Raw genomic sequence first — 9,126 nt, 5'->3', positions numbered from 1 at the left:
ATGGATTCAAATTGGATTCTGTGCTCAATTGATCTTGTCTGGTGCAGTTGAGGCAAGCAAGAGCACCGGAAGGCATGGTTTGCGTTTTTTTTTTTTTTTTGCGAGTATTTCATAGGTTCCACATACACCAGACAAGCTCGGTAAAGCTTAGAAAAGAATTTGATTCTCCAAAGAGATGATAAAAGTTCCACGCTCCCTCTCCCAGTTCGTTGATATCCCAGCCTGTGTCTCTTTATAAAAGGGGAAGGGATGAGGTCTACCCCAAAGCCCTCCCTCTCTGATGGGTAACTCGATTCAGAGTCTATTTCCTGCATCTCACCAGAGCCGTAGACAGCAGGGTGTCTAAAGTTACACTCCGGGGAGAAATATCAGTTATTTTACAGCGGTAATCATTTCACACACATAACCTTCAGCAGCATTCATAGGGTTGCATGGTAGGTGTCGTAATCATTAATAACCATTCAGAGCTGGCTGTGTGGTTTGTAGTCATTAATAACCATTTGAAGCTAGTTGTGTCGTTCGTAATCATTAATAACCATTCGGAGCTACTTGTGTGGGTCATAATCATTTATAACCATTCAGAGCTACTTATTAATTCTGACATATTTTCCTGATATAGGACTGTTGCCCACACCGCAACATATTCCCTGTCATAATGGCAATAAGTGTCTCGGAATGCCTGTCAATGATTTAAGAATTCTCCATTATGCCATAATGGCCCCATTGTGATGTCAGAATCCTCCATTATCTCCACCATAATGGCCCCAATGTGATGTCATAATGTCTGCTTAAAGTCCCTGTAAATTGGTACCTGTTATATACCAGTAATATATCAGTGCCAATGTTACTCCTGTAGCCGTGACGAGCCAGCTCTGTCCCTTTGTGATGTCACAGACTCCCAGCCTAAATCCCCGTTTCATAGGCCAGGGAGTGCAGGCATCCGGATCTCTGGAGAATTTCCTCATGATAAAATAAATTAAAGGTTGACACTGAGTGAGCTGAGTAAATCCCCTGGATAGCCAGCAAAGCCTCAATCGTCTCCACATCCTTTTAAGAGCTAAATGAAGGCACAGGGTGTGGGTTTTGGGGTGTGGGAGGGTGTGTGTTTAGACGTCCCACATCAATATGAAAAGGAAGGGCAGATTTATGGGTCTTTCTCTCCACACATGATCTAATAAAGAGCTGTAAAACTGTCCCCTCCTCTCCTCCTCCTCTCTCTCTCCCCTCTCCCCCTCTCCCCCTCTCCTCCTCTCTCTCTCTCTCCTCCTCTCCCCTCTGGCCAGGCCCTGTCATGCAGGCCTGTAAAAGTGTTGCTGGTAAACTGGAGACAATTATTTTTATAAAAGGTAAAACGCACGGTCAAATGGACCATTGCAGGGGCAATGGAGCGCGGATTAGTATCAGCTGGACTCGACGTCTCTCTCTCTCTCTTTCTACTTCCCTTTATCTCTCTGTTTCTTTCCCTCCCTCTTCCTCTCCTCCTCTCACTCCATCTCTCGATCATTCTAACTTGCTCACACTCTCACGCTCTCCCTCTCTCTTTCACTCATACTCTCTCTCTCCCTCTCTCTCCCTCTCTCCATCTATCTCTCAGAGTTGTGATTGACGTGTATAACAGTAAAATATTCTTCTGTCCGAGGACATTTCCATGGACCTGATAAAAGTTTTAACTTAACAGTTCTCATTTAACATGTACAGGTAATTGGAACATCATATTTACTTCTGCATTAAGTCGATATGTTATTGATAATGAATCAAAGGAAAAGTTTGATCAGAGCAAGCGTGTCAAACTTCATTAGACCGCAGTGTCTGCTGGTTTAACTCCAGTCCTGGGGGGCCGCAGTGTCTGCAGGTTTAACTCCAGTCCTGGAGGACCATATTCGTGGCTATATTTGTCTGTTATTGAAAGGAATCTGTAATTATCTGTAAGTGCGGTAATCCACAGTGTATATAAGATTATATTACCTGAAAATGAGATGAAGCGATTTTCCTGAGAAGCCTAATAACTGTTTTGATGGCTGTTAATCGACGGTGGGCGTTGGAATGACGAATTTGAACACCTGCTGGTGCGCCATCATCCTTCTTACAGTACGGAAATCACAACAGAACTGTGAAACACGAGCGCAAAACGACAAGCCGAGAACTGCTGGTTTTCCACCCTCCCTTTTCCTGGGAGACAGCCTGGCCAATCAGAGGCCTTAATTACCCGGAAGGAAAGAAAACCAGGGCTGGATTTGGATTCGAGGGCCGTCAGGAGTTGATGATCCCTGGTGTAGAGGGATGGATACAGAAGGAAAGAGAGAGAAAGAGAGACGGAGGGAAAGTGAGAGATCTGGGAGCTTTCACATTACATTACATTATATTACAATGCATTAGACTTTAGACATCTGCCATAGACGGTTTTCCGGAGGGTTTTCCATTAAGAACTAAAAAAGGGATCCTCTATGGAGTCGAGCCTTAAGGGATCCTCTAGGGAGTCGATCCTAAAGGGATCCTCTATGGAGTCGATCCTAAAGGGATCCTCTATGGAGTCGATCCTAAAGGGATCCTCTATGGAGTCGATCCTAAAGGGATCCTCTCTGGAGTCGATCCTAAAGGGATCCCCTAAGGAGTCGAGCCTTAAGGGATCCTCTATGGAGTCGATCCTAAAGGGATCCTCTCTGGAGTTGATCCTAAAGGGATCCCCTAAGGAGTCGAGCCTAAAGCCTTTTTGTCTTGAGAGTGCAGTGTTATCAGTGGAGCTGTATGCTGCCTTCTGACACCGAGGCAGTTACACTGTCCACAACCTGTGATACCCCCCCTCCCCCAAATTGATTAAACAGGAAGGTTAAAATAGAAGCATGTTCTGATATCTTCAAAAGAGGATGGAACACGGAGAGGAGCCTTTGATCTCTGAACACCTCAAGGGCCGTGGATCTGCTGGGCTTTTCTCTCTCTCTCTCTCTCTCTCTCCCCCCTCCCCTCTGTCTCTTGCCAGCTTTTGCCATCTCTCTCCTTCTCTCCCTTTTCCTACTCTCTCCCTCTCTTTCTCTCCCCTCTCCCCCTCTCTCTCTCCCTCCTCCCCCTCTCTCTCTCCCCCTCTCTCTCTCTCTCTCTCTGGCTGTAGAGAGGTGTAATTGATAGCCCTGCTGCAGTCTGATTAGCCTCATTCACATTCTCTGGCCATCTGTGTGGTGCTTTCACCCTGCAAGGTCACCCAGCGACATCGCTGTCTGTACACGCACAGACCAGGGGTACAGCTAGCCTGTCTATACACATACAGACCAGGGGTAGAGCTAGCCTGTCTATACACATACAGACCAGGGGTAGAGCTAGCCTGTCTGTACACACACTGACCAGGGTAGAGCTAGCCTGTCTATACACATACAGACCAGGGGTAGAGCTAGCCTGTCTATACACATACAGACCAGGGGTAGAGCTAGCCTGTCTGTACACACACTGACCAGGGTAGAGCTAGCCTGTCTGTACACACACAGACCAGGGGTAGAGCTAGCCTGTCTATACACATACAGACCAGGGGTAGAGCTGGCCTGTCTGTACACATACAGACCAGGGGTACCGCTAGCCTGTCTGTACACATACAGACCAGGGGTAGAGCTAGCCTGTCTGTACACATACAGACCAGGGGTACAGCTAGCCTGTCTATACACATACAGACCAGGGGTAGAGCTAGCCTGTCTGTACACACACAGACCAGGGGTAAACGGTAAACGGTTGGCATTTATATAGCGCCTTTATCCAAAGAGCTGTACAATTGATGCTTCTCATTCACCAATTCATACACACACTCACACACCAACGGCGATTGGCTGCCATGCAAGGCACCGACCAGCTCGTCAGGAGCATTTAGGGGTTAGGTGTCTTGCTCAGGGACACTTCGACACAGCCTGGGCGGGGGATCGAACCGGCAACCCTCCGACTGCCAAACGACTGCTCTTACTGCCTGAGCCATGTCGCCCTAGCACTAGCCTGTCAGTCAGTACAGACTGGGGCAGAGCTAGTCTTTCATATGGGTGCCAGGCATGATGAAAAATCTAGCATTGCATTACAGTTACCTAGCTAGCGCTTTCATCTGAAGTGACTCACAGTTGATTCGACTAAGCAGGGTACAATCCCCCCCCAGGAGCAATGTGGAGTTGGGGTGTGCGGATCTTATGGTTGCTACACCGGGGCTTGAACCACCAACCTTCCAGATCCCAGTTACGTACCTTAATTTGCAGACCCAAATGCGACCCAGGTCCGGTTCTCTGGGGGGGCCACACCCCCTCAGTGACTCCTCCGGCCTCAGACTCCAGCAGTAACAGGAGCGGCCTGAGCCAGCCGGTTTGGGGACGGAAGCTGACACTCTGCTGACGCAGCGATTTGGAGTCCTGTCCCGAAACACGGGCACCTGCGTCAGGCTGGCGCGGCGTTTACAGCCCTGTCGAACAGGCCGCCGTGCATTATTGATCGGCTTGGCACGCGGCCTGGGGTTCGGCCCCCGGCTCGTGTGTTCCGCGCGACGCCCCGGTTTGCCAACGCAATTCAGGCTCATTTTCCTGCTGGAGGACAAGCCGTCCGTGTCCCACCTGAAAACACAGCATTCTGTTTACAACGCTGCGCTTAGAACTACACACACCTTTATCTGCAGAGTGGGTCCCAGGCCACCAATCTCAGCGTGCTTGACAAAAACCTAAGAAAAGTCTCCTCCCCCCTCTGTCTCCTCCTCTCTCTGTCTCCTCCTCCTCTCTGTCTCCTCCCCTCTCTGTCTCCTCCCCTCTGTCTCCTCCTCTCTGTCTCCTCCTCTCTCTGTCTCCTCTCGTCTTTGTCTCCTCCTCTCTCTGTCTCCTCTCTGTCTCCTCTCCTCTTTGTCTCCTCCTCTCTATGTCTCCTCCCCTCTGTCTCCTCCTCTCTCTGTCTCATCCCCTCTCTGTCTCCTCCTCTCTCTGTCTGCTCCCCTCTGTCTCCTCCTCTCTCTGTCTCCTCCCCTCTCTGTCTCCTCCCCTCTCTGTCTCCTCTCCTCTCTGTCTCCTCTCTGTCTCCTCCTCTCTGTCTCCTCTCCTCCCCTCTGTCTCCTCCGCTCTCTGTCTCCTCCCCTCTGTCTCCTCATCTCTCTGTCTCCTCCCCTCTGTCTCCTCCTCTCTCTTTCTCCTCTCCTCTCCCCTCTCTGTCTCCTCCCCTCTGTCTCCTCCTCTCTCTGTCTCCTCTCCTCTCTGTCTCCTCCGCTCTTTCTCCTCATCTCTCTGTCTCCTCCCCTCTGTCTCCTCCTCTCTCTTTCTCCTCTCCTCTCCCCTCTCTGTCTCCTCCCCTCTGTCTCCTCCTCTCTCTGTCTCCTCTCCTCTCTGTCTCCTCCTCTCTCTGTCTCCTCTCCTCCCCTCTGTCTCCTCCTCTCTCTGTCTCCTCCCCTCTGTCTCCTCCTCTCTCTGTCTCCTCTCCTCCCCTCTGTCTCGTCCTCTCTCTGTCTCCTCCTCTCTGTCTCCTCTCCTCTTTGTCTCCTCCTCTCTATGTCTCCTCCCCTCTGTCTCCTCCTCTCTCTGTCTCATCCCCTCTCTGTCTCCTCCTCTCTCTGTCTCCTCCCCTCTGTCTCCTCCTCTCTCTGTCTCCTCCCCTCTCTGTCTCCTCCTCTCTCTGTCTCCTCTCCTCTCCGCTCCGTCTGGTCTCCCTGGCTGTGGTTTTGGCCGCGGCTGCAGACTGCAGGACTATTTTTGGCCGGCGGTGTGACGGGAGGATGTTCTCGGCGGGGAGAAAAGAGGAGACGCGTAAGAGCCGTCTGAATTACTGTCCCCGCCACAATCATCACCCACGGCGAGAAGCAGCCAGGATTATTCTCCTCGGCGGAAGAGTCTGTTTTCCCCGGGCCGGCTGAGGCTCCTGTACTGAGGAGCCAGGGTCTCTGAGACCCCCGCCAGTCACCCTGGGATTTAAAGTTTCCATTAAGCCACTGGGGGCATGGGGGGGGGGTCTGCCTCAGGGTACTCTGGGGCACGTTAAATTGGAAAAGGTTTCGCTACGGTTTCTGTGTTCAGCGACATGTCGATAATGTGTCAATGATTATGTTATCGCCTTGTGTTTACACTTTGTATATACAGTGTGGTCCTTTATAAGAGCTATATAACTACTTCATGAGCATGACACAGAACGGTCATAAGCACTACATAGGCGTTCATGAATGCTATTACATTACATTATGTGGCATTTAGCAGACGCTGTTATCCAGAGCGACGTACAACAAAGTGCAAATCAAACACAATATTAACGACAATAACCACAAGTAGGCATTGGTTTGTGTCATTTGACAAGTCTTAATGTAATGGCACCTGTTTCATTAACCATGACATAAGACCGTATTCCTATTTGCAGGTTTTTTATAATAGCACATATGAATGTCTATGTACAGTAATTCCTATGAAGGTGTGCTGTTGTGCTTCTGAAACACTATTCATAGAAGGCCATACTCTGTTGACCCGTGTACAGAATATTATACCTTTGCAGCCCTTCACAGTTCTAATACCTGGGAAAGGAAAAACTTAATTGAATGGCTGCTAAGGTCTGAATAGCATAAGCCCATTTCAATCAAGCCTGCTAATAGGCTACCTGCCGCCGCCCCCCCCCCCCCCCCCCCCCTTCACCCACCACCCAGCCTCCTTGCATTGTGATGGCAGCCTACCCTATCACCCCAGGGAGATTACAGTTTTTTTTTTTTTACAGAGATATGTAGCTTAGGGGAGTCACCATTAAAATGTCATTACCGGCGAACAGAAATCACCTTTAAAAAGCCCAAACTCCCAAGAGCCTCCTGGCCTAATGGGCCCATTACGTTCCTGGCTCAGAACGTCCTAATGTTGCGGAACACTCACACTAATCTATCTGTTAATATCTTCAAATTGTCGGCGCAATTTTTTTTCCCTCCCCCTCTAATGCTATGTATTCATATTACAGAGGAAAAGGTCTGCGCTGGGGGATTGAATTAATTTTTGATGAAATGGAGGGAGAGACGTGAATTGTAGACCAACAATGGCTGCTGGAACTACACTGGTGCAACTCTCTCTTTTTCTCCTTCCCCACCTCCGCAGGGCTTTCTGAATGTTGTTGTGATTGGGAGAATTTCTCATGCTGTAAAATGGCCCGACCCTTTCCGTTAGCATGCATGCTACAGCAGGAATGGCGGCTGTGTTTTTGAAACCGCATACTTAAAATACTACTCGTACTCCATTTCAATGACAATCGGCCTGAAGTTGCGTATGCAGTAGTAGGCGAGTGTGGCGTTTCGAACACAGCCAGTGATTCTCAGCAATGCAATGCGCACCATGTCCTGGAATGGAATCCTGGAGCCGCCCCAGTCCTGTCATTGGCCAATAGTCCTGCAGTGTTCCTCCTATCACTTTCATGTGGAACTTTATTCTGTTTTTCTCAGTCGCTTAAGTCAGTGTTCTAGAACCCCATTGCTTTCGATCACCGGCAGCGATTGTGACATCAGCGTGGGAATGTTCAGTTGAGAATCTCTCTAATTGCATATTTGTGACCTCACACCTGAAAGAGTCAATAGGCCGGGCCCTGGCCCAGGGAGGGAGGGTGGGAGTCAGCAGGGCGCTACTTACCTCAGCGTGCAGGAGCGGCGACTGGCTCCCCACTGGCCTCACAATGGCTGGAGCAGCAGTGGCAATCGGAGATGGCTTTCTGCCCACAGCCAAACGCAACAATTGGCTCTGGTCAGGGAGCATTATGTTGTTATTATGAGGGGTGGGGGGGGGGGCAACTTGGACACATGGTCCCATGCCCAGGTCTGAGCAGGGCCAGGATACGGGGGTGTAGCTCTTTTTAAGTAATTATTTTGTTACCAAAATATATTGGGTGAGGCCCTCCAAATATATATTTTCTCTCTGGCCTGAGAATTCATAGCTGTGGCTCTGCCAATGTTACACCGAGGCCAACAACGTTTTGGCACCCCTTAACAAACCAGGGGGATGGAGCCAGCCCCAGCCAAAGCCCTGCTTTTTCAAAATGGCCACCTAATATTCAGCACTGTTTTTGCAAGAAATGCCGTATATCTGTGTGTTAAATGGTTTAATTGATAATGGCCTACATTGCATATATGGGCCGTGTCTGGTTTTAGCTCTCAGATGTTGGTGTGAATCTGGGCAACAGTGTTTTCCTGCTGCAGTTAATTACTGTATGTTTTCAGGGACACGTTAAAGATATTACCCATGAAAAGTGTTACTGGATGTTCATGAACTGCGAGTCATTTTTTCTCAAGGCTTCCGTGGCTATAATTAGTTCGCAGCACTTATTTTGTATATTTTTTTTATTTTACATATCTTCTTCCAGCTGACCTTGTGCGCTGCTCAATTTATCTTTTTGATGATTCTGTCCCAAATATTTAATCACCCTTGAATCTTTAAACTGTGCTAAAGCTAATGATATATTTATAGCAGTAACTGACCTGGCATATCGCTAGTATGTAAATGAGTGTACACAGCTAATTAAAAAGAAGATGTATTGCATGCACTGGGAGGGGTAATATGAGATATGAGCCCAGTGAACACCGTTCACTGCGCAAACTGTGAGGAACAGAGCATTGTGGGAAACATGCTGGGACACAGGAAGTCCAGAACGCCATTTTGGTACGCTGACAGACATGACAGGTGTGTGGCAGTAGGCTGAGGTGCACAGGTGTGTGTGTGTGTGTGTGTGTGTACGTTATTGAATCACTGCAGTAGCCCCCCCTCTCTCTACCTCCCTCATCCATCTCTCCCTCCCTCTGTTTCCCTCCCTCTCCCTCCATCCCTCTCTGTCTCCCTCTCTCTCCCTCCCTCTCTCCTTCCCTCTGTCTCTCCATCCCTCCCTCCCTCTCCCTCCCTCCCTCTCTCCATCCCTCTATTCCTCACTCCCTCTCTCTCTCTATCTCCCCCTTTCTCCCCCTCTCTCTCTCCCTCCCTCTCTGTATCCCCCTCAGCTCCACAGCGACAGCGTCTCTGGAAATGACTTTGACCTTTCCCAAGCCCAAGGGCGGGGGAGAGGGAGAGGGGCGAGACGGGGGTGTGGGCAGACGGGGTGGGGGGTGGGGGGGGGGTGTCTGTAATCAACCAAAAGCAGCAGGGTCCTGTCACCACTAACAGCGCTCCGAAAAAAAAAGGGAGTTGGGTTAAG

The 9,126-nt window shown here is 49.6% G+C and overlaps 1 protein-coding gene across 2 annotated transcripts in view; it reads left to right on the top strand.

Annotated features, from left to right (window-relative positions):
- nrxn2b (neurexin 2b) overlaps nucleotides 1-9,126 on the top strand; it is a 794,861-nt gene that overhangs the window by 726,892 nt on the left and 58,843 nt on the right. The window lies entirely within an intron of this gene.

This window comes from Conger conger, chromosome 3, assembly GCF_963514075.1.
Source record: "Conger conger chromosome 3, fConCon1.1, whole genome shotgun sequence".
In the NCBI taxonomy this organism is placed as follows: Eukaryota; Metazoa; Chordata; class Actinopteri; order Anguilliformes; family Congridae; genus Conger; species Conger conger.
The sequence above is the reverse complement of the archived record's forward strand: the minus strand, read 5'-3'. Positions and strand labels throughout refer to the sequence as shown.